Below are 27,304 nucleotides of genomic sequence, written 5' to 3'. Positions count from 1 at the left end.
GAGATTACAACTATTGTCTTGACATTGTCATTCTCCTCCGACAAAAACAAGTTCCCACACACTTCTGTTAGCATTCCATGATGGCCTCAACAATGATAGTTTTAAGGCTCTTCCCTTTCAGCTTCACACTAAACCAAATTCACACTTCTCCCTTACACAACTAGAGAGCTACAAATATGAATAGCTTGTTGTTTAATCCAAACTAAATTAGCACTAGCACACCAACATTAAAACTAGCCCGTGCTTGGGAAAAAGGGAGGTTTATATAGCATGAATGGATGGGAGATGGATCCTCTTCTCATGGGAGAAAGTCTTATCTCTTGAGGTAGTTCCATCCTTATAGGGGAAAGGAAGCCAAACTAGTATCCTCGACCCCATCCAACCAAACCATTTACCAGACTTCCGTTACGAAGCTTCTAGAGATGGAAGCTTTGGCTCTTTAGTTAAAAAACTTTCCATGAGAGGACTGGCACGAGTGGAACAATGCTCAGCCACTCTGGTCGGCACTAGGGACAATGTTAATTCCTGCATATCGGCACGAGGAGGACAAGGGTCATTAGCGCCGGTCTTGTAAACTAGGAAAAACAGAATCTTTTGGGGAAATGGTGCAAGAGGGAATTGTTCTGCTCATGAAGAGGGACACAATGGGAGTTTCTTCATGAAGGAAAAACATGTAGGGTTCATTGTAGAGGTCCTCCAGGATCAAGGAATGGGGAGTACAGGGGACAGTGACAAAATGCTGTGTAACAGTTCATGGGATCGAACTCAACAAAACCCCAATCAATTTGGATGATATTGAAGATTTTTCCATCAATGATGATTTTTTTAGAGGTTAGTAAATTAACCCTCAAGCAAGATAATATTTTTTTTTTAATGACTATTAAATTCTACCTTGACCTATAATGTTATCCACCACTAATGAAACCCATAAAGGAGCACATGAATGGAGCACCTGAAGCATAGAGAGATGAATGGAGCACATGAAGCATGTGATGTTCAAACTTGGATGTGGGGGGGTTATTCAAGTGTAGGTAAGATGTGAAAGTAGTTGAGGGTTTCAAAATATTTTACAGTGAAACCCAGTCTAAAATTTTCTTTGCCACTTCATTTAATTTTAGTGTCTGAAACAAATTTTTCGAGCCTAAATTTTTAACACCCCTCATAAATGAAGGAAATGCCAACCATAAATATGTGTAATTGTGATATTATCCAAGATAAATTTACTTGTTTTACTTATATATTCATTTGCGGTTTTCAACAAACACATTTCCTAGCTCGGTTCATGCTCATCCCATGCCATGCACATATCAGGTTACATTGGGGGGGTAAATACTCTGTCAGAAAATTTCAAATGGTGAGTATTTTTCCCTCTTTTTGCATCCTACCAAGAGAGAAATCAATGTCCTTGTAAATGTAAAACCAACATAGATCCATGTTAAATATTGATCTAATATGAGCCGAGGGGGATCCAATTCCTTCATGTGTAGTTTTTTTTATGAGCCGACATTATTTAAATGTTTTGTATAGTTATCCATTTTTTTTACATTTTTTTTTTTTTTTTTTAAATTTTGGCAGACATGAGTAAATTTTCAATTTTAATGAAGGACTAACATCCTTACACATCATATTGGGTTGTAGAATGAGCCTCCTCTTCGCTCAATTACTTATGGATTTACTTATTGATTTTATTCTAAGGTAGTCACCGAATGGGTTAAGGGAGAATATATTTTGAAGTTTCTACCGAACGATTCACTACCTATGACTTTGGAATATTTTATGCAAGGCAATGAATTTATCGATGATATTAGTATTCATATATCCAGGAAAGGAGAAATCTCAACTTTTCATTTTAGCGGAAAAATGATTCAAAATTTGAAGGAACGAGCTCAAGCTTCAAGTTCATTTGTAGGAGTTGCAGCACATTTATGGAGATGTGTAATGGAAGCTCGCAGAGTCCCAGAAAAACAACCAATTCATTTTCTAGTGCGTGCAGATCGCAAAGACCGGGAACATCCACCCTTTCCACCAATGTATTTTGGAAACTGCATATGTAGGGGTGTCACCCAGACTATGACCAAGCATCTATTGGAGGGAGATGTCAACTTTGTTGTTGGTTTCATCCAAGAGGTAATCAAATTCTACAAATTGGAAGTGTAGCTTAATAATTATATTGACTAGATCAAATCTCACAACCTTTACATCTGCGGTGTTTATGAAAATCGCTTCTCTATCAGTGTAGTGAACTCCCCGAAATTTCCTTTTTTTGATATAGAATTTGGATGGGAAATCCACTAAGCATGTAACCTACAACCATTAATGAAATTAGGGGGGATGGTTTTGGTCCCTAGTAGAGACGACGGAGGGAGTATGGATGTGTCTAGTTCCATTCGCATTCCTCTGAATCAAATGGAAACCCTAAAACACATCCTCACGCGCAAAATTGAGGCCCTACCTTATCAGTTATAGGATCCAACAGTTTCCTCCCAATCAAATGGAAACCCTAAAATGCATCCTCACAAGCAAAACTGAGGTCCTACCTTGTCGGTTATAGGATACAACTTTGAAATGTTTGTGCAATGTGATCCAATATTTTTTTAAACGTTCATATAGTTTATGTTGTATGTCGAATGATGAAGTTCAAATAAATATGCATTGTTTCTGCTAATTTTGTTTCAGGATGAAAGCGCGAGAAGGATTATTAAAGTGCCAAAGCCTTGCTATTTTAAAGGATGAGATGCAGAAACTTCTCCCTATTGTGGATGAAATCTCTTCAGATTCAAGTAATCCCTTGGATTCTTCTAGAATTTTTACCTTTGCTTCGTCGTTAAGGATTTTGTCTCCTCAAATTGTCAATGTCTTTCAAGGGCTTTATATGGTGTATTAGAGCTTATTGTTCAAGTTGGAAGGAGTCTTCCTGGAGCATTAATTATGATGATTCTAGGGGCATGAATGAATTAAAAAACATGGACCGTGGACATAGAGCTTTATATGAATATTTCTCAGCTTTAACGAAACCATGGGATGGGCTAGCCCTTGTAACATGTAAATATATGTTTCTCTCTATGGAGGATTAACATTTATTTTTTGCACTTTCTTTTATATGAAAATAATTTTCAAAGTGTTTGAGACTTATCCCATGGGCCATTTCCTCACCAAATACATATGTTTCCAGCCTTTCTAGATGAATAATATCTGTATTTTGAGAAACTGTTATTGTGAAAGACGACTTTTAATCGCATGCTATGACAACAAACAAAAGAAATTAAAAATATGAATTATCCTGGTTATTGTGATCTCGAAAGCATGGAATAGAAAATTATACTTCATTCAAATGGAAGATTCTGGTTTAGAAAGGATATCTAGATGAGATTAATGGAAAGATGAATTTTACTCACATGCTTCAACACTAATAAATAAACAAATTATTTTAACGGGAACATGCTTTTCAAGTTTATATAACATCCATAATAACCCTGTACATCTTGCTATTATGTTCAAACATTGCAGTCATTGATGGTCACTATCTTGGAGTAGCTCTAGATCGTAATGGACTACGTCTCATCTGTTTCTATGTAACCTACAGTGGGAAGTTATCATGGTAAGTGAAGTAGGTGTTGCAGACATTCGAACTAAGGATATTTTCCAAAAGGGAAGGCTTAATCCTAGCATGATGTTACTTGTAGATTTTGAGAAACATGGTATTGTAGATGATGAGGCCTTATAAAAACATTATTCCATGTCACGACCCTATTCAAAATGGATAAAGAGATAGAAGATTACCCTCAAAGATATTGTCTATTTTGTTCTAAAAGCAAAAACAGTGTCTGAATAGGTGATTGGACAGTAAAGGTGATTTTTGAATTCTCAATATAAATTGGGTACCCTGGCTGTGAACTATAAATTCCATAGCTTGTTGACTATATTGTTTTACAGGTTGATGGTTTGGATGATACATTGGAAAACATGAGAATGTATAGCTTGTTGTTGCCATTGAAGGCTTATGGGTAAGTGATTTGAATGTAAAGATATTATCAGGTATTTTTGAATGTATGTTTGCATGTTTTATGAGCCATTTATTTAAATAGGAATTTGATTATACAGTTGAGTCTTTGAAAATGTTGTTTCTTCTTATGGCAAAATATGAAACAAAATTTCTTAGTTCCATGGGGAATGATATAACTTTAGCTGTGATTTCAAATAGGCTGAAAATAATATTTGAGTACTTCAAGTAAATGTTTTCTCAAGTGACAAACCCTCCTATTGATCCTATTCATGAATCAATTGTCACCTCAGTGGAATGCATGATTGGTCTAGAAGGGGATCTTACATAAACTAGTGAGAAGAAGTGCCATCGTCTTTCTCTTAAAGGTCCTATTATTTCAACTGAGGAAACATAATCAATTAAAAAAATGAATTACCGAGGTTTGCATAGCAAAATGCTTGATATCACATTTCCAAAATAACATGGCTCTAGAGGATTGGAACAGACCTTGGATACGATATGCTCGGAGGCTCGTCTTGCAATTCATGAAGGTTACAAATTACTAGTACTATAAGATAGATGTGGGTCATATAAATTCGTTTACTTCCTCAAATTGTTTTTTATGGTTATTCTAATAACCGAAACAAACTTTGATTGTTGTTATTTATATATTGTATTTCCCTTATACAGATAGTGGTTAAATTTTCCTAACCCCAATAAGGATGAAAGTGTCATTAAACAGATCTTGAATTTTGCAGTTACATCATCCAAGTGGGTCCCTATTAGCTCTCTGTTAGCTGTTGGTGTTGTGCATTACCATCTTGTCTCAAAGTTAGAGAAAACTCAAATTGGATTGATTGTAGTGTCAAGGAGTCACGCGAAGTGCATCATTTCTGCATGCTAGTAGGGTTTGGAGTAGATGCTATATGCCCCTACATAGAAATTGAAGCTATATGGAGACTATAGATTGATGGTAAAATCCCACCAAAGAAGAATGGAACCTTACATACTAAAGAAGAGTTCGTTCAAAAATACATCAAAGCAAGTAAATCTTGCATGTTGAAGGTTTTAGGAAGGATGGGAATTTCTACTTTGGCTTCTTACAAAGGTGCTTGAATTTTCAAGGCACTTTGACTTTCATCTGAAGTGGTTTAAGGTGTTTTGCTAGAACAACTAGTCAGATGGAGGGGGAAGAATTTGAGATGCTTGCTCAAGATACACTTCGTTTGCATAATTTGGCATTTCCTAGCCATCTTTTACCCAAAGAGAGTGTTGATGTGCATGCTTTATCCAATATTGGTGACTATCACTGGCGTAAAGATGGTGAAGTGGATATAAATGACCCACATACCATTGCAAAGCTTCAAGAAGTAGATTTCACAAATAGTGTTGCAACGTATAAGTAATACTCTAAAATAATTCAGGATTTAAACAGACACTGTAATTTGTAACAGATGCTTAAATTTATGGAAGTACCAGATAAGAGGATTCCTTTGGAGGAAGTTGAACCTGCTAGTGACATTATGAAGCGATTCTGCATAGGTGCCGAGTTATGGTTCAATTTCACTAGAGGCTCATACAACTCTGGCTATTACAATGAATATATTAATTGGAGGAAAATCTAATACATGTCTACATATTTTTCTATCTTTTGGAACAATATTAGGATAGGAAATTTTTTCTAACAACTTTAAGAATCAACAATTATGACATGTGTTTTTACTTACGAAAACAAGATATTGAAAGATACCTTAGACCAATTTATTTCATGCACCATCAATATTAATATTTCTTTATGCCTTGGTTTACGTGCCTCAGGTGAAGAAGGAGAGAATCCATCGTAGTTAGGACCACTCCCTGATGGCTTGGTGAATCCTAAAAGGAATCCAATCAAAGAAGTTGCGAGTGGGTGGTTTGGCGTTTCTAGTGTCTATCTCACTAACATAGATGAAATTCATTTTAACATGGCTCAGGTATGGAATTTTCTTTTCAAGGATTCTACATAAGGTAATTTGTTGATGATACTGATGGCATTTAGGGAGAGCACATCTTCTGAGCTAGCATCATTATTTTCACTTATTTCCAATATATGTTGTTAGGCTTATTATATTTTTGTGCATGGTAGACTTGTAACATGTGTGTGAAGGCTCCTTCCTACATTATACTCAATATTTTATATTATCATTAATTTTAAATGTTCTTCTACAAGGTGGAAAGTCTAGTGAGGGTCGTGAACTTTCCGGCCATAAAGTCATTGGTGATATTGCTGTTACAAGAAATTCAACTACTAGTGTGGGGCTTATTATCTCACCTCCACATCATGATATTTATTCCATTGAAGATATTGCACAACTTATTTATGATCTTAAAGGTAATTATAGAGTAACAACGTAAGGGAATCATTTTTGTTTTACTTCTTAAAGAATATGTTCACATTGTTTTTCTATGTGGTATTTTATTTTTATTCAGTTCTTACAATGGTTTGAGAATGTGACATGCCTTAGGATATCCTAGTAAGGAGATGGACTAGTCATTCCAATTGAAGATTAGAAGGCTTTGTTCCTGAAATTTATCTGTAGTTCTATCAACTAATCTGTGCAAAATGCATTTCATAATTTATGCTTAAATACTAGTAGGGCCATTTTTTTTGACATCAAATGCATTAGCACAACGTTCATCTAAACTGTAGACTATAATTTGATGTGCCTATTCTAGATGGTTTGGAATCTGAAAGATTCTTTGAGTATTATTTTTCTTCCCAACCCTTATTTTCTTAAACCACACACAATTTCCAATGTTTTTAAGCCTGGAATGTACATCTCCTAAAAGCACTATCAACCAAAGTTGGTCGAAACCATCTTCCTTCCTTTGAACCAAACGTTGGGGAACTTTGCATGTTATAAGGTTTCATGTTCAAGATATGAGGTTCGTAGTGCTAGAAGGAGAGAAAGATGCATTTGACTATTTTGATGGATTTTGCTACAAAATTCTAATCCCAGAGCTAGAATCAGTGTACATATGGTCTCTGAAGCTGGAGTTGGAGTGATAGGAAGTGGTGTATTAAAGGGCCATGCCGATCATGCATTGATTTTAGGACATGACGGTGGTACTAGAGCATCTTGATGGATAGGAATAAAACATGTTGGGATACCATGGGAACTTGTGCTAGCAAGAGACTCATCAGATATTGGTGGCTAGTGACTTGTGTCATCATATAGTTCTACAAATAGATGGTCAACTGAAAATAGGAAGATATGTTGTCATAGCTTCTCTCATTAATGCATAAGATTTTGGTTTTAGTTCAACACCCCTTATAAATCTGGGTTGCATCATGATGCACAAATGTCATAAAACATGTCTGATTGGTATTGCTATTGAGGATCCCATTTTACGAGAAAAATTCACAAGAGAACTAGAACATGTCATTAATTTATTCTTCATACTTACAAAAGAGATTTGTGAACTTATGTCTGATATGGGTTTTAGAATTGTAAAGGAGATGGTTGGTCGTGCAAATATGCTAGAGATGGATAAAGAGGATATAGACAATAATAAGAAGCTTGAAAATATAAACATTTCTTTACTACGACGTGCAACAAAGATTCACACAGAAGCTACTCAATATTGTGTTCAAGCACAAGATAATGGTATAGATATGGCCGTGGACCAAGAGCTGATCAAGATTTCAAAGGTATCTCTAGAGAAAGGTATACCTGCTTACATGGATATTCCCATGAATAATTTAAATAGAGTTGTCAGTATAATGCTTAGCCATGAAGTTATAGAAAGATATAATATGACAGGTTTTCCCATGGACATGTTTCATGTAAAACTCTTAGGAAATGTAGGTTAGAGACTCAGGGAATTCATTTGTTCAGGTGTTACCCTGGAGCTGGAAGGGGACAACAATTATTATTTTGGAAATGTTTTATTAGGAGGAAAGATCATGGTTTACCCTCCTAGAAGAATCCAATTTGATCCTAAAGAAAAAATTATCATAGGGAATGTTGCTCTATATGGGGAAACAAGCGAAGAAGTGTACTTCCATGGTATGGTAGCAGAGAGGTTTGTGTGAGGAATTTAGGTACGAAAGTAGTGGTTGAAGGAGTAGGAGATCATGGATGTGAATACATAACTGGTGGAACTGTGGTCATATTTGGAAAAACAGGGAAGAATCAGATGGAATGAATGGAGTTATTGCCTATGTTCTTAATGTTGATGGAAAATTTGATTCAAGATGCAATCTGGAATTTGTAGACCTTGAAAATTTTGAAGAGGAAAATGATGTCATTCCACTAAATATGATGATATAATATCACCCACATCACTCTAATAGTCAACTAACAAGAGAAGTCCTTGTTGATTTTGATGCTTTCCTCCCAAAATTTTTGAAAGTATTCCAACGAGACTATAAAATATTGTTGCAAGAAATGAAGGTTAGGAATATTGTGAAGGAATCGAAGGAGGCTGACTTGATGAAGAAAGATGCATTTGAGGAGCTGAAGGGGATGGAAAATTTTGCTTCAAATCAACAAAGAAAAAAATGACAAGGGTTACAAGGTACATTTTCATGTTGTTCAACTCTTTTTTTCTTTATTTTTAATTTCAAATGTATAACATATATATCATCATTAAATATTAAATCCATTGTATAAAATCCTTTATTCTTTCATTTGACAATGTCATCAAATATTTAGTTGCATAAATGTTGATTTTGATGGCTTGGTCATCGGGCTAACATTTGTATCTAATTTGCAGCAAAGTGAATGGAAAGTGGTCCCAAAGAGACTTGCAAAATAGATAATGTGGTTAAGCACCGTGGTTTTTTGATGTATGAGCATGAGAGTCTTGCATATAAATATGCTTCAACATGGATAAATGATTGGAAATAAGTGGTTGAGGAAAGCAAGTCAGGGCCACTACTAATGACACAAACAACTAGGTGTACGGATTGTGGAACCTCCTTTTGTCATCAGTTTATAACTCACACATCATTTATTTGCCCATAATTATTTAATAAAATATAAAGTGAAACATAATGTAGTTATACACTTCAAACTTCGTATGTTATATTCACTATATGAGTATTTTACTTTTTGTAGAATGCAAAGATTCTTAATTACATTCCTTGTTCCTGTATTTTTTTGTTTTGCTAGATTGTACACTTCTATGTATTCTAAACGTGTGAAACCTTTTCCTCTTTCAAGGATAAAATTAGATGTTCACTTGGGAACAATATACCTGAGTGAAATGAATTAATGCACCAAGGGCGTTGGTGAAAATCATTTGACTAGTTGCCAGAAACAAATAATTTTCCTGAATTCACTAAATGTGTATGCCATGCCCCTTGTGAAGGTGCATGTGTACTAGGAATGATTGAAAATACAATACCTATTAAAAGTATTGAATGTGCCATCATTGATAAAGCTTTTAAAGAAGATTGGATGGTTTGAGGTCCACCTGAGAAGAGGACAATGTATGTGTCTTTCATTTATAATTCTTAATTCAATTCTTATGATTCTTATCATTTTGAAAATAAATTGTCTGTTTTCTATGATGTGGTGAACTAGATCTTGATATGGATTAGTCATTGGGTGTAGGAAGAATGTTTCTATAGTTGGTAGTGAGACATCTAGTTTGGTTACTTCTGATCAACTTAATAAATCTAGGAACTCAGTCACTGTTTATGAATGTGTGGATCAAATTGGAGGTCTAATGATGTATGGAGTTCCTAATATGGAAACAAATAAACTTGATGTTGTCCAACAACGTGTTGTTTTGATGGAAGAGGAAAGTGTTAATTTTGTTGTGAATGCAAATGTTGGAGTTGGCTCTCTTTTCTCTATGGAGAAGCTTCACGCTGAAAATGATGCTCTACGTTGGGAATGTGTTGTAAAAAAACCAACGTACACTTCTATATTTGATTTCAATCGTATTTTTCCCATAGGAGTTGAAGTCCTTGTTGTATAGTGTAAATTTAATATATATATATATATATATATATATCTATATATATATATATATATATATATATATATATATATATATATAGCAGGGATATTCCTATTCTTGGCTGTGAATTAATGGGAATATATTTTGCTATGGAGTTCCTTCATTCAAATACCAAGAGTTTGTTGGACAATGGATTGCAAGATGGAAAGTTTATTTCTACAAAAGGGAGAAGGGTGGTTATCATTGGAGGAGGAGACACTAGAATTGATTGTATAGAAACAACCATAAGACATGGGTGCAACAATGTTGTGAATTTGGAGCTCCTTCCACAACCCCCCAATTCTCGTGCTCCTGGGAATCCTTGGCATCAGGTTTGTCTTTGTTCATCTTCATATAAATAAAATTAGCTATATATTATTTTATAACATGTTTTACCCTTCTAAAATTCCATGATTATGGTTCTTTGTTCACTTTTTGGCAGTGGCCTAAGCTTTTTAGAGTAGATTATGGCCAGTAGGAAGCTATTACCAAGTTCAGTAAAGATCCTAGGTCATATGAAGGGTTAAAAAAAAAGGTTTATAGCTGATGACAATGGAAATGTTTAAGGGATTGAATTGATAAAGGTCAATTGGGAAAAGGATGAGAGTGGAAAGTTCCAATTGAAATAGATGGAGGGCATAGAGGAGATTATAGAAGCATAACTTGTTTTCTTAGAAATGGGATTTCTTGGACGAGAACAAATAAGCTATATTTTTCTAAGAAATGGAGCTACTGCTGAGGTGATATGCAACTTTAAATTTTGATTAATAAGAATAATTTAATTAGATATCATTTTGGGATTCAACTGCGTTAAGTAAGATCATTCACGTATGACCATTTCCATGAGAGGTAGTCGTAACTGACTAATTTCTCATGATTTTTGAATAGTTCACTTAGCACTCATTGCATCGGGTGATGCTCACAGGGGTGAAGAAGTGGGATTGAAACTAGTGAAATGTGGAGAACGAATCACATAGCATCAATCATCACTTCCGGGGCTTGCACCCGGTAACCAGGACTTCCCAGGAGGTCACCCATCCCAGAACTCCTCTGGCTCAAGCGCGCTTAACTGTGGAGTTTTTCCCCACAATCAAGCCCACTTAGCTTGCTACCCCATTTGCAAAACCTTAGCAAGTATTGTGCCTCATGAACCATTCAAGTAGAGATCCCTTGACTTAAATTCAAAAAAGAGTCAAGGGATCTCTACTTGAATGGTTCATGAGGCACAATACTTGCTAAGGTTTTGCAAATGGGGTAGCAAGCTAAGTGGGCTTGATTGTGGGGAAAAACTCCACAGTTAAGCGCGCTTGAGCCAGAGGAGTTCTGGGATGGGTGACCTCCTGGGAAGTCCTGGTTACCGGGTGCAAGCCCCGGAAGTGATGATTGATGCTATGTGATTCGTTCTCCACATTTCACTAGTTTCAATCCCACTTCTTCACCCCTGTGAGCATCACCCGATGCAATGAGTGCTAAGTGAACTATTCAAAAATCATGAGAAATTAGTCAGTTACGACTACCTCTCATGGAAATGGTCATACGTGAATGATCTTACTTAACGCAGTTGAATCCCAAAATGATATCTAAAATAATTTAATTATTTTTTAAATCAAATTATTTTGTTATTTTCACTTGAAAAAGCACAATCTAATGATTCAGGTCCAATCTGAATTTAGTTGGCAATAGTCGTTGCTAGTCTATGTTTTCTTCTTTAGAAAATTGAGTAATTAAATGATTTTGCATCCTTCCCAATCCATAATATTGAATACACATATTCTCAACATTTATATACTGTGTCTAAAATATACTGGACATACACACCATATTTTCTAGAATTCCTCCATTTACCTCCTCACTCTAAGTTCAATTTTTTATTTGGTTTGATAGATTATTACAGATAAGATTGATATGGAAAGGGATAACAAGTAAAATTTTAAAGCCAACTTTGGTGATTTTGTAATGAGTTTTGATGGTGTTTTTACTGTTGGTGACTATATACATGGAAAATCACTTGTTGTTTGGGCCATTGCCGAAGAAAGACAAGCAATTGCTCAGATAGGTAAATTTGTGATGAAGGAAGACCACTTGATCACAACTTGTGAAGATAAAGTGGAGGAAAAAGATAAATGCCCAATGTTATCTTTCAAAACATAAGTGCCCCCTGAGATAATTAATATAGAAAGTCATAATACCAAGAAAAATGGAAACAATATGTCAAACAGGCCACTCAAATGCCTTGTTATTGAAGTTATGAAAAGAATCAAAGGGCAACTGCTCTGCTTTGAGTGTCTCACATTTATTTTTAATAATACTAAAAAGGAGGGTCTTTTGGAAGCATCAACTGCCTGGTCCAAGGCCTTTGTGATGGAAAAAGGGTCTATACGAGACATTTTAGTCCCATGAGACATTTCATCCTTTGCATTTATATCCCATTTTCTGCCTATGTACATTGGCTATGACATTGATGTTTGAAATCCATAATCATGCCATTGGAGGAGTGCAAATGTGGTTTCTTAGTCCTTTTTCTTGACATGGCACCTGAATTTTCTCTTTGGATTTTGCACAGTGATAGATGTTTAGTGGTGCAGAAGGAGAAATGAGTCTTTAAGTGTATGGAAGTAGTTGACAGGAGAAAATTAGAAAAAATATTTAAACAATGAATAAATTCTCTGTTTGAATGACAAATCCAAGAAGGACTCGAGATGTGCATGAACATAACTCCTAGTCCTACAACCATTGTGAAAGTTTGGTTTTTTTCTCTTTTTTGATTTGTTCTTTTCCAATATACTATTCAATAAATTCATCTACATTCTTTTATTTCTGGATTTTAAAATTGAAATCCTATCAGTTGTTAGGCATGCTAATGACCTTATTTCCAGTTTTGTTTCTTTTAACTGAAAAGTCTATGCAATAGAAAACCTAATCCATCTAGCCTTTTAAAGATGGTATTCATATTCTGATGAAATGATCAATAACAACGTAGGTTGTATATCTGTCTTCCCCTTTCTTTCATCGTCTTCCTATTTCTTCATTTACTATGTATTCTTTGTCATCTCCCATGTTTACCTTCTTCTTGTTCTTCTATTATTTCAGTTTCATTCATTTCAAAGAGTTGAGTGTGATGTGAGCTACAAATTCATATATAACATACATCAATATCCATCAATTATACTTTACAGAACCTCTATTTTTAACAAAATATTTCTTTCTTGTCCTATTTGTATACTTTAGCCAATTTTCATTTGAATCTTATTTTTCCACAGAGTTGTCAGCAATCCTATACCAAATACTCAAATCATTATTTATTCATTATTGAGAACATTATAACCAAATCCTTTTGATATATGTATTGTTCTAGCACCACTTAAAAACTTTGATTAGAGTTTGTTCTAGCAGCTTGTTGACCAACTAATAGAAGATCACCTTTTTTGCATCAATAATGGAAAAAAGGAAAAATATATATTAAGACTAGTGGTTTGATTTCTAGTCTATTGAAGGTGTCTTCTTCGAGTTTTGATCGTGGTGGTGTTGCATTCCTATCTAAGGTCTGGAAGCTACTTTCCACCATGAAATAAATACATACGAGAAGTAATGATGAAGAAATAGATGGGGATATTTTTTCTGGGTAGGAGTTGAACTCATAATGGCTCGTTTTATTGACGTTGGAGAAAGATTTCCTATCTACAGTTGCACTTAAAGGTACCAATATGGCTTACAAACTCTAAAATCTACTTAAAAGTGTTGGTACAGTTGGGTTTCAGGATTCTTTATGAACATTGTTAGTCGTAAAAGTTTTAGTTTACACTATACAATAAAGAGTGGAAACTTCTAAGCATTATATTTATTCCAATTTTTTTAACTATCTGGTGCGTAGAGTTCACCTGTTCATGAGTCGTTATGTAACGGATGCTAGTTTTGCAAAACTCATGTACAAATTTGTTTGGAAATACCTTTGGTGCAGTTAGAAGAGTCGAGGGGCATTTCAAAGAAAGGATGTGAGAGATTTGGGGCCTTGATGTTGTTCTAAATTGTTTTGTTATTCTAAAAGTGAGTATGGATATCTTCCCTTGATAACAACCTTTGAGAAAAGCCAAGTAATTTGTCTTAGATTGTTGCATGTCTCATTTTATATGTTTTCTTGTCAATTTTGTAGTGCTTTAGAGCTCGTTTGTTTCTACTCTTACAATTTTCATCCAAGCCTTATCACTTTATCTATTTGTTCATTTTTATTAAATTATTGTTTGTTGTATTGTACTTCAACTCATTGTATTTTTACAAAAATAAGCTATTTATCTCAGTGGTTTGGTGTTTACATGTGATTTTTGTCTACTTGGTGAGATCCTTCAAGGATAAATTTATGCAGAGAATTTTCATTAATATGAAATAAAATGTAGGAAGATTGTTTACAGATTCTATGTTTATTTAATAACATTGTCTTCTACATTACATGTTTCTGAACTAATGTTTGACTTTTTCCTGGATACCATGATGGAGGTTTTTAATGGATAAGCTGAGATGATCAGGCGTATAAAACATTTTCAATTTATAAAATCCCTACCAATGTTTGTGTTCAGGAGGCTTTGGAGGAATGAGGCTCAAATGTTCTTCTCAAATCATCCATAACAACTAAAATGGCTGAGAGTGTGTAGTTTTTACTTAAGTGCATGAAGGTGATGGAAAATGCTACTTTCTTAAGTGAGAAGAATCAAGTAAATTTTTTATGATGAGTGTGGTGTAATGATCCTTTCTTGTAAAAATGGAGCCAATGTATTTCATCAAAGTTAATAGCTTAAGTAAAGAACTAGTGCAATTCAAGCCAATTTACTTATTCTATATGATAGTTTTTGTTCTTTCTTATTAACATACACACTTGTTGGAGATGAATTTAAAGTTAAAATGTGAAGGAATAGAACTCTCCTTTATTTCCCTTGTGATTAAGGTTATCAAGACTCTCGACTCTCTCTAGTAAGTGGGGATTTTCTCTGCATTGCTTTTGTGAATAGTGTCAATAAAATGTCCTAAAAATTTCTGCTATATGAGTAGTTATTTTGTTTTGAAGACTTCAACCTTGTATTGAAATAGTTTCTTGTTTTATAATTTTTGTTATGAAAACTTCTTAAGACCTTGAGAGTGATTTATTTTGTTAGGACTGCTTTTGAGGCACAACTCAAATGGTTCAGATTCTAGGAGATGTGAAAAGGTTGCATGAAGTTGGAGCCCTTGATGAACATCTACAACCTGTTACTAAATAATTGTTAGAAGAGGAAGAAATAATAAATTCAGAAGGGAAACAGAGTACCAATGCAAGTATAGTTTTACTCAAGCATCAAATTAAGCAATTTTCTAGTTTACTTGCAATGCATCAGACACATGAAAATTCCATTACCATATCATTGTAGATTAAAATTAGTGTGAAATGAGATTCTTCTTTACAACTAGTATGGTAAGGTAATTCCATTGCAATCAAATTGTGATGCCTCCTGCAAAACTTCACAAGAATTGAATGGCACTATATATATTCACCCAAAGTATCCAAACTAGAAAAATCCAAAACAAGAGAGTAACCAATGTTTTCATCATCCACATTTTCTTCCTCTAAGTCACTTAGAACTATTAGTTTAGAATCCTTTTGAAGTTCAAAACAAACATGCTTGCAAGTATTTGTTGAAAGGGAGAGTCAAAACCTAACATATTTATTTGATGAAAAGTTGAGGTTGATACTTGGATATTCCACATCTCTATTTTTATTAGTCACACTATGGTTTTCGTATGGCACAAATTTTAATAATATCATGTGCCTTTTCTACTATGTAATGATTCCTCCCTATGGTATCTAATTTCTGATTAGATGCCCCAATGTCTCCATAGTGTATATCCTCTCCATGGATCTTAATATCAACATGTCTAGAAACATTTTTTTCATCTTTGTATGGGCACTAACTTCCTATTGGTTTTCCTATCCAACTAGAACTTGATCCTCCACAAGTGTAAGCCTCTATGTGTAAACACCAAAAATGCTATTTTTCATTGTTTAATTCAAACTACCAGTAGCTGAGGAGCTACAAGAATCAACACCATATTTTATTTGAACCTTAATAGCCTTATTATCTCTAAGTATTTCCCTAATCACAATGACCAGTAGATTCTCCTCATGGATTATTTCTCTCATTCTATCTATTAGTCTCCGCAAAATGTATCCCTACATTTGAATCTTGCAATGCATTAGACACATGAGAATTCCATTACCATATCATTGTAGATTAAAATTAGTGTGAAATGAGATTGTTCTTTACAACTAGTATGGTAAGGTAATTCCATTGCAATCAAATTGAGATGCCTCCTGCAAAACTTCACAAGAATTGAATGGCACTATATATATTCACCCAAAGTATCCAAACTAGAAAAATCCAAAACAAGAGAGTAACCAATGTTTTCATCATCCACATTTTCTTCCTCTAAGTCACTTAGAACTATTAGTTTAGAATCCTTTTGAAGTTCAAAACAAACATGCTTGGAAGTATTTGTTGAAAGGGAGAGTCAAAACCTGACATATTTATTTGTTGAAAAGTTGAGGTTGATACTTGGATCTTCCACATCTCTATTTTTATTAGTCACACTATGCTTTTCGTATGGAAAAAATTTTAATAATATCATGTGCCTTTTCTACTATGTAATGATTCCTCCCTATGGTATCTAATTTCTAATTAGATGCCCCAATGTCTCCATAGTGTATATCCTCTCCATGGACCTTATTATCAACATGTCTGGAAACATTTTTTTCATCTTTGTATGGGCACTAACTTCCTATTGGTTTTCCTATCCAACTAGAACTTGATCCTCCATAAGTGTAAGCTTCTATGTGTAAACACCAAAAATGTTATTTTTCATTGTTTAATTCAAACTACCAGTAGCTGAGGAGCTACAAGAATCAACACCATATTTTATTTGAACCTTAATAGCCTTATTATCTCTAAGTATTTCCCTAATCACAATGACTAGTAGATTCTCCTCATGGATTATTTCTCTCATTCTATCTATTAGTAAAATCCGCAAAATGTATCCCTACATTTGAATCTTGGGAAAAAAACATATGATTGTTATCATTTAAATTATCCATATCTCTTGGAGCCCAAGCATCCATTTTCTTTAGATAATATTTATCTATAACCTCAAAACCAACCCTATTATAAGCTCAAGGATCATTATGTCCTCTTGATTCTTGAGAAAGTATGATGGAATGAAACTGGGTGAGGACCAGATCCAGGTTTACCATGTCAGAACCTAGGTTTCTTAAGATGATGACCTTGGTTTGAAGATATCCACCAAAAAAAGTAGGACCACCTATACTTATCATTTCCATCTCTCTTTCATCAGCAAGACTAACATATTGAAGACCTATAACCCCTGGAAGTCCATGGTAGTCATTGCAATGCAATTTATTAGAATACATGCCATGTCCACAAGTTTTTATATTTAATCTCTACATCCAATGTGGCCATTTCTTATTATGAGATTTAACACATCCGAAAATGGCGCCATTTGCATCATTTTGAAGAAGTATACAAAGGTAAACATAAATTTTTTCACATTCACAACTTCCCTCACATTTGTTGGTTCCTGAAGCTCGAGCACTTTCATAACAAAAGAAGGCAAATTAGAGTAGAAAAAATGGTCCACTCTCTTTTCATCTGCTGATATTAGAATGAGGTTTTATTAGAGGCACTGTTTGTTTGTTTTTTTGGTTAGAAAATGTTTTTCTCTTGGTTTTATGTGACTTTCAATTTATCATATGTAGTATGTTGAGAAATGGGAAAGAATAATGTGCGAAATTTATCTTGCAGAAATTGATGTTGAATGAGAGGATACAAAGTTTAACCAAGCTACAATTCACTTTGGTAAAGGCAAAGGAACATATTAAAAAGCTACCTAAGAATACACCATATACAAAGTTTGAACATAAGTAATATATAGATTTTTATTCTATAGATATGTTCTTTTTTCTACCCAAGATATCACAACAAGAAAAGTATTGGTATTGTAGAAATTATTTGAGGACCTATTGTAGCAGCTACAACCACCCTCCAAAATTGTGCCTTAGCTTCGTTTTGGAGCCTTCCTACCAACCATCCTTAGCATCATGTCTTGCACTGCCCAGGTACTTATGATTTCAGTTGAGTTTCTTTGGCACAACAACTTGTGTTCGCTAACTTGTTTGTCTTTCGCCCGCAAGCTGACCTCCTATGACTTGGTCTCAAACCAATTCTTATGCTGACTTGGAAAACTGCGCAGCACTTGAGGAAAACCAACCTTGCTCTCCGAAATTGCACAATACATCCCAGTAGCTATCACTTCTCTCCAGAATTGTGCAAAGAAGGAAGGCTTCCTTCCCCGATAAAATTGCACAGAGAAGCCCATCACTGGGCTTGCTCTCAGAGTTTTCCCAGTTCTGACTGGTAGCCTTGGCTTCATTCCAGAAATTGTGTAGAGATTGAGGGGTAGCGAGAGACATTCAACCCAGAAAATCTGTAGAAGTCATCCATGGCTTGTTGACCGTTGCATGTGCTCACAGGTTGACCGATTCCCTCCAGGACTGTGCAATCTTTCTTTGCATGCATGGGTACTTTTTCCCGAAAGAGAAAAAAGAAAAAAGGCATCCCTAGATTTTCGGGATGTATTTTTAGCAGTTGGTGGTTACATGCAGAATCTATTTTAGAAACCTCCCACCAAGTGTCGCTTTTTCCTAGAATCGTGGCATGCGCGTCATAAGCCTCAATCTTGTCAAAACTATTTATTTGACTTCTGAGAGCTCATTCTTCACTTTTGATCTTGGAGCTTTGACATTCCCAATGCATCTAGGCACTTTCAGCACACTCATCGCAACGTTTTCCGTGTAAGTCCACTATTCATGTCTTTTACTGCTTTTTTGTCACTTTTACATTTTGTTTTGTGTGAATGTTGTTTGCTTGGTTTTATCGAATTCTTGTTGTTGTTCAATGCATGTTAGCTTGTAGAAGCATTGTTTTGAGTTTTCCATTGCATTTCTTTATTATCGCATGCATGACATTGTTTCTGCACTAACGGTCAATGTTGAGGTGACTCACTTCACACACTTCATTGTTTTCCCATCTTAATGAATCTTGAACTTACTGATTGCATGCATTTTTATTAACTCGTGTCTGCACCCATGTTTGCACATGCATTCAGTCGTTACTGTTTTCAGTTGCCTGTCTGCGAGTCTGAGTTGTCTTGGCCCAGACCATGCCTTGCGCATTTATTGGATGGAAGGCCTCACCTTTCTCCTAGGAATTGTGTGGATCCTTCCTCACACTGGTCTCCCAGGCTATGCTTTATGCAGTTTTGAGAGGCATTGCCTCAGTTTCCCCCCCAGGATTGTACATTACAATTTCTCGGGTAGCAATCATGTTGACTGAAACTGCACATTGCGCAGTTCCAATCCTCAACAGGCCAATATATACTTGCTCTATGCAGTTTCATTATTCAGCCATCTCACTGGAAGCTTGGACTATGCTCTATGCAGTTTCAGCCGTTAGTCTCCCAGCCTCTCCTAGAGAAAACTGCACAATTTTCCCAGTCAGTCAATCAGGTGTGTTGCATGTCAATCCTCAAGTTTCGTTTGGTTTTCAATTGAAATTTCACTTTCCATGAGAATTTCTCTCTCTCCAGGGATTGCTGGTGTTCATTAATCTCTCAACAGTACATGTACAATGGCTTCCAAGAGAGAAGGGTCAAAGGACACCGTAGAGAGCATGATTAGAGATGTGGTCGAGCAAGTGTCTATGAACTTGCCCATCTATGAAGATATTAAGTTGTTCATAGACAAGGAGACCAAGATCACATGGAAAGAAATCAATGACATCTTTTCAAGCAACTTTGAGGAGAATATGGAGGACCACGGAGTCTATGTCAACATACACAAGTCTGGCATGTACCGGGTTGCATGTGGGTATCCTGCATTTCCATGCACAGACATGATCTACTAGATTGTCTTGCATACTGATCCAAAGACAATGTTACTGAGCATGGTCAGTGGAACAAAACTTGCTACCTTTAGGGCAAAATACTTTCAAGAGATGTATCACTTTTCGCAACTGGTGAACAAAACGAATGCACTCTTCACCAATCCCAGGAGCAGTGCAAACTCAAGAGACATCTTGAAGAGCTAGGTAAGAGGGCCATCTAAGTTCAGGACGACACCCAACCAAGTATACAAGACAAGGACATTGAACAAGGATTATCAGTTCTTGGTCATCTTCGCATGGTACTTGTATGGCCAAGGGAGTACATAAACCTTCCCTTAAAGCTGGGTGATTGTGTTGGATAAGGTAGCGAACAAAGGAAGATATTTCAGCTGGTGCGACAAGTTGGCTCTCCAGCTGAAGGGGCAAGTAAAAAATGCCCGACATCCACCCAAGGGTCAGCAAGAAAATCTCTTCATGTCCACCTACATTCTTGATGCAGTTTGTGCCCGTCAACAGTTCCCTATCTTGGGTTGGGAATGGAAACCTTCAAAAACCTTTGTACACATCTATTTTTGGTTGTTCTTTGAGTGTAGCTTTTGTGGAGTTATACTACAAGTATCAGAACACTTCATCACCTCGGTGTACACGATGATCTTTGAGCAGGATCCTCCTTGCATGTCAGAGGAAACAATGGAGGCATTGGTTAACATAGAAGATTGGTATGCTTCACCCCTTAGCACCTTCATCCAGATGGACAGTGTGGAGAAGGCTCCACATGTGTTACAAAAATTTTCTATGGAAAAGATGGTCATGCAAGAGGTTGCATACCACATCTCAACAGGGTTTTTAGTAAGACTGCACAGGAAGAAGAAGGCACCTTGACCTACTCTTCCATTACAGATCCAGTTGTATGAAATCAGGAGTCTCAACCATGATGAGGTTGAGATGGAGGAATTCAAGAGATTCACCTTTTGATACCAGAAGTTTTAATCCTTATGACCCACATTGCTTAGTGAAGGAACATTGTACAAGAGTGTATCATCCTTGGATCCACAGGGCATGTCATTGGCCTGAGGAATACCCATGGAGATATTTTTATAACTCCTCAAGTCTCAATGAACCAGTTAGAGTGGATGTAGAATGGTTAGCAATGCACAAGGCAACAACACTTGACAGAGCAGCAACAACAGCAGCAACAGAGAGTGACAGACCCATGCCAGAAAAAGGAAAAAGGAATATTGCCAACAACGCAGAGGCGGAGCAAAGCTACAAGTTCAAGGAATATCCACTTGTAGAAATAGAAGCTTTGGAGATTGAAGCAAAGAAGCGACAATGCAACAGAAGGATTGCGCAAAGATAGAGGGAAAAGTAGAAACTAGAGGAGGCAGAGAAGATGTTGCAGGAGGTGAAGCAAAAATTAAGGGAAGAACAAGAGCTATGAAGAAGGGAGAAGGAAGCGCAATGTGTACACATTGATGAAACTGCGCAAATATAGGTTATTGAATCAAAAGAACTGGCAGATAGAAAATACGGTGAGCAGTCGTAAGAGTAGGAATTTTCTCAGGAGATTGAATAGATGGAAATGGATTTGGTTCAACCAGAGCAAGATCAGGATACAGACCTCATGCCCAAAGACCCAGAGGTCACTCCATCGACTTCACCAGATCCAAGAGAAGAGCAAGTCCCAAGTGATCAAGGAGACACTGAAATTATTGAGGAAAATACATAAGCAGATGTGCACAACATATCCTTTAATGATTCACAACACAAAGTTGTGAAGTCGTGCAGAGTGCCCACTTCGGATGACCATGCATCTCCTACATAGTTTTGATAATGAGTGATCGTTTCCGATGTGCGTAGACATCTAGCTACATTGGACGATGCTACAAAGGCATATGCCAAAGCCACCAGCTCAAGTGTGATATTCGTGATAGCTGAGAACAAGTGCATGGCTAAGGAATTGCAAGCGGACAAGAAGAGAGAAAAGCACGCTACAGCATCTGCTAGTGCAAAGTGGAAGAAAGCAATACTTGATGAAGTATCGTCTCTCAAGACAAGCATGCAAAAATTGTACTTCAGGTTCATCACTATGCATGAGTCTGTTGTCCATCTTAATGGTTAGCAACAACATTGTGCTAGGAGAGAACACATCTTGATAGACATATGCACTATTGTCAATCACATGTAGATATGGACAATAAGGTACAAGGGAGCCACAGTTTACTTGCCAAAGATGATAAAGCCAAAGGCAGTGGAGTTGAAAGCATGCATCTTGAGTCAGATTCGAAACTATGAGGAACTCGCACAGCTCATCATTAGCTTAGAGGCTTCACATGCATGAGTGTTCACGAGCATGGATGTCATTGTGTGCATGTATTCTATCCCATCCATTGGCACACTCACCGAGGCAAAAGAAATGAACGAAGTCTGACTGGAGCTAGACATGTACTTTGAGCAGTTGATGCACATAGCCACCAACGCATATTTATAGATGAGCACAGACACTATGCACAAGTATGTCACTGGTCATGTTGCACTCAAGACCATGATGTTCATGCTACATGACAAGTTGGAAAAAGGTGCCAAATCATTGTACCTATATGCTACGGAGGCAAGAGTTCGATTTCGAAAGGATGTCACCATGGAGTATGCAGACACCATAGTAGACTACCAAGCTTAGCATCAGTTCGCCACCAACGATCACCAAAAGGATGTCAACGAGTTAGTCTTCCCATAGTTGTTTGAGTCTCAGTTATGTCTTGTATGGCTTACTCTAGCCCATTTTTGTCTCACATGGGTACATGTGCAGATTGTATTATAAACACGTTGTAAAGTGAAAGACCAAGTGTCAATAGTAGAATGTAAATAGTCATGTGTAAGTTGAAGAGTCATGAGGGTAGTTCAAGAGTCACAAAGGGGAATGTCAAGGGTCACCCCCCCTTGCTATATATAGAACCTCATAGCTCATTATACAGGTTTTGGGAGCCAAGCTTCTGATAGGTATAACTTAGAAGTGTATTGTAATGAGCCTTGGCTTCTCCACAGTGCAGAGTGAGTACATTTCTTTGGAGGATCAGGTGGCAATGACTACAACGTTCCAATATTGGGGCTAGTGGTTGTCATAAAAAAGAGCCAACATGTTTGATGCATGTATTGTTATTGTAGCTTGACTATTCTGGTTACTCTAACAATGTATGTAGTTATAACTTACGCATGTATGTATGGACTATTCCGTATATATTAGTATGAATCTATTCAAAGCGTGTTGTAGGTTTAACTCATCACTTTGGATTGTCAAGTATTCTACTTTCCATCTTGTGATGTCCTTCATCTCATGTGTTCCCTTTCAAGATGTGTACTATTACAGGCTTCTAAGGGGAAAACTCCTCTCCCCTTCCGTGTGTTAGATCCTTTCCATGCATCTTCCTCGAATTGCTTCAAGGTCACACCCTTGCTTCCAACAGGGACATATTACTTACCTCTGTGTGCAATCACAGTCAAGGTGATACCACAATACCCACTGCTAGGACTCCTACTCGAAACAATCTGAGGTCTAGTTGGGACTTCTTACTGGGGAAATCGCCTGACATGTTCACGGGTCCAGCACCATCAACATTTATGGCACTAGAAGGAGGGCCAGATGGAAAGATGAGTCCTCACAATCTATTTTGAATCTTCATATATTTACCATGATTAACCACAAAATTTATCTTATGAAGTGTATGTCTTATGGAAATAACTTTGAAATCTCAGAGGAGCTCTGGAATGACTTGTCATGTGACACATACGATGGTGAAGGTGGAGCAACCTTGCTTAGACACACAGTTGCCGTAGTAGGCTCCTGTGAAAGGCATGAAATCCATGATGATTACATGACCTGTGTGTTGTTCGCATTCATGCTTCGAGGGCACCCACTGCTATGGTGTGTCACACCACTCGAGAAATGTATTCACTCTTTCCATCAATTTTCATATTGTCCATGATTTCAATCATTTTGACCGTAAAAAACTCAAGAAAGAAATTCTGAAATTACAAAAAGCACCTGATGAATCTGTTGAGAAATTTCACACACGCTTTTGCAATCTTGCATTTCGATTTCCTAAAGATGAAATTGATTGAGAATTTCTCGATGGAATATTTAAGTATCTTCTTTACATATTCGAAAATCTGCAATTCTTAGAATCATCATTGGACATTGGATAAACCAACACTCCCCATGTGTTTCGTGACATGGACTAACCGCCTCTCATGGATACTTATCTTTGGCGATGCGATCGTTGACTAACACCTAACGGTTTTGGTCTAACAACAATCATGATTCTCAAAAAGTGGTATCAGATTGTAGGTCACGAGTTTGATACACATCCAGCTCGCGTTGGGGGGGAGGGGTGATTGTTGGACATTGGATAAACCAATGCTCCCCATGTGTTTCATGACATTGACTAACTGCCTCTCATGGATCCTTATCTCTGGCGATGCGATCGTTGAATAACACCTGTGGATTTTGGTCTAACGACAATCATGATTCCCAACAATCATTCCAACCCCTCCCTATTGACAAGGTTAATCCTCTCTGCAGATAGAGACAATCCCTCTAGCCCAATGAGTAGGTCTAGCAATTGAAGTGACAATCAACTAGACATCTTGCTAGGTTATAATTGAAAAGTAGAACAAAAGAGATGACCTACCTCGTTCTGATGCTAATTTGATTTCCTTTTTTGAGAGCCTCAAACCGCTTGTGTCACGGACTTGTTCCTGCTTCTCTTAGTGTTTATGTACCTTCACAAGTGATCAAGAGAACAAAGAATGCCAAAACCAATAGCAAATCCAATAAAAACCTACTTAATTGATCAAGGAATGCCAAGCTAATACATACATAAACATATATATTTTGGTAAGATGAACTAACAATTGTATATTATTTAAAGAATAAAGGGAGGCTTACAACCATAGCCTTGATGTTGAAAGGCTCTCATTGAGTGGTAATCCAAGTCCAAGCCAAGAAACTATCCAAACACTCCTTCTCCAAGTCTAAAGAATAACCTCTAAGCAAAAGCTCAGCATAAGGGTGCAAATGGACGTGGACCAACCATTTGGGAATGGGACAGGAGGAATTTATAGGTAGGGAGAAGGAGCTAGGACTTCTCTAAAGATAAGATTAGGCCCACATCTCAAGGAGGTGGTTCATAGGGATAAGACAAAGAGTTCAAGTTAGGAGGATTCGACCTCATCTATGTGAAACCACCTCCATCTCGCCACTCTGGAAGCTTCTAGATCACGAAGATTCTTATCCTCTTTGGGAAAATTACCTTTTTTGGATCATCACGGGCATGACAGGGAACAAAATGATGCCATCATGGGTCAAACATGGTGCAACAGGCGACCATCGCAATTTTGAGCTTCATAAGAGCGATGACCCTCATTTTAGGGTTTTAAGAGCTATTTCTTTAGGGAAAGCTCAAGACAATTTCCAAGAAAATTTAAAGGAGAAATCTGAGTTGTATACATAGATGAGTATACTGTATAATGGTCATGTTTCAAGCACTTTAGGGTATTTCATAGGGAAGTGTAAGAGGTGTGATATAATACTGTGTAACAGATGCCCCCTAAAGCACGAAGATAGAACAGGGAGCGATGGCTAAGATGCTTTACGATATTTTGGCAAGGACGAGGACACATATTGTTAGGAGACCTACAAATCAAGGACGCATATACACATACATATCTGAAATGAAGACATGAATCCACGGCATGGACGAAGCCATCCAGATGATGAAGACTATATGAAAAGGTCCATGGTACAGGTGCAACCATCCAGATAACAAGGATCATCATAAATATAAAGTCTCGCGGTATGGTCATAGCCATCCGTATAGTAGAAACATGTATATAATCATGAATGACATATAACTCCATGTAGCTTGAGTCATAATAGACAGGACTCAGGGTCTTGCGCTCCATCCTGACCCAATCAATGTACGAATCCTAACATGCGAATAAAAGTGTTGAAGTCGAACATGCTAGAAAACCACCTGATTACTGGCTAATGATGTGGACCATTAACAGGTGCAAGAGAAACCACCAATAATGACAATGGATTTCAAGGTACAACAGTGCAATCCATGAATGTGATAATGAATTTGAGGTCAAACACTCATAGAATCACCCAATCGAAAGCCAATAATGAAGACCTATCATCGGATGTGAAGAACTAGCCATTAGGGCATGCCAGCTCTAAGGTACTAAAAGGGAGTTTCTAGGTCATCTTCCTAGATAATGAGCTAAAGTCGATAGGAAGTGATTTGTCGAAGGAGGGAAATTATGAATCCCCATCATCGACAAGAAACAAGGAATAAAGTGGAATAATATTCAGGACTATAGCAATGACTCAAACAATGTATAAGTAAATAACTCTTGATTGGACTTATCTTGAACATTGGGGACATGACTCTGGAGTGTGGCAGCATTTGACTCAACATAGAAATAAAGGTCACGATGATAGAATGGAATAGTCAAATGAGAGGAAAAATGGATCATCCAAACCCGAGAGGAAAGTAACTGAGTGAGGATATCCCAAACCCGACACAAGAGCAAAAGAGTGTCATGTTCAGGAGCGACATGCTTCTTATACAAAGGATGTCTCATTTTCATTTCCCCCCCGCTATTTCTAGTGATTACCCCAGTTATTTTTATCACAAGATTGAAGGGGATAGCATATGCTTGTCATTTAAGTTCATTCTTCGAATGAATCCATCCTAATAAGTTTTACGAGCCCTAGGAAAGAGAAACTTGGTCTCATCATGGTGATGATTCTTTCGTCGTAAAGTTTTAACAAGCTCGACGTAAGAAGAGCTCAGTATATTTTTCATATTTAGAGAGTTCGAAAAAGAAATGGAAAAGAAAACTCCATCATGTCCCTTTTCGGAATTTGTCCCTTGAACCTGAAAAGGTAGAAAACAATATCTGAGGGAACCTTTTGACCATGTCAACCAAGGTGTACATTTTTCGTAAATAGTTAATCTCAGCCCGAAAAAGGGGTAAACGTATACTGAGGTGACGTCGATTCATTTACTTTAACGAGTTCAAAATGACAAGTACTCAAAAATCTTTTCAATTTTGACAGTCAGAAAAGAGCTCAAATATGACTCTAGGGGGGTCCTTTTTCATTTATTTAATGAGTCCAAAAGGGAGATAAAATAAAACTCGCAAGAATCAGTCAATGATGATCATTGTTCACATTGAAGGTACCTATAACTGTACAAGAAACACACCCATCACTGATATCGAGAGAAAATATTAAAACATTACGAAAATATCAACAAAAATGACTTGCAAAACTTATAAATAGGCAAAA

The 27,304-nt window shown here is 36.6% G+C and overlaps 1 pseudogene; it reads left to right on the top strand.

Moving 5' to 3' along the window:
* Positions 1 to 1,189: 1,189 nt before the first annotated feature.
* Positions 1,190 to 12,124, top strand: LOC149186990 (glutamate synthase 1 [NADH], chloroplastic-like; annotated as a pseudogene).
* Positions 12,125 to 27,304: the final 15,180 nt, after the last annotated feature.

The sequence above is a fragment of the Pinus tabuliformis genome, chromosome 3_1 (assembly GCF_031772625.1).
Source record: "Pinus tabuliformis cultivar Carrire ecotype Pingquan chromosome 3_1, CPIR1, whole genome shotgun sequence".
Taxonomy (NCBI): domain Eukaryota; kingdom Viridiplantae; phylum Streptophyta; class Pinopsida; order Pinales; family Pinaceae; genus Pinus; species Pinus tabuliformis.
This window is presented reverse-complemented; position numbering and strand designations above follow the sequence as displayed.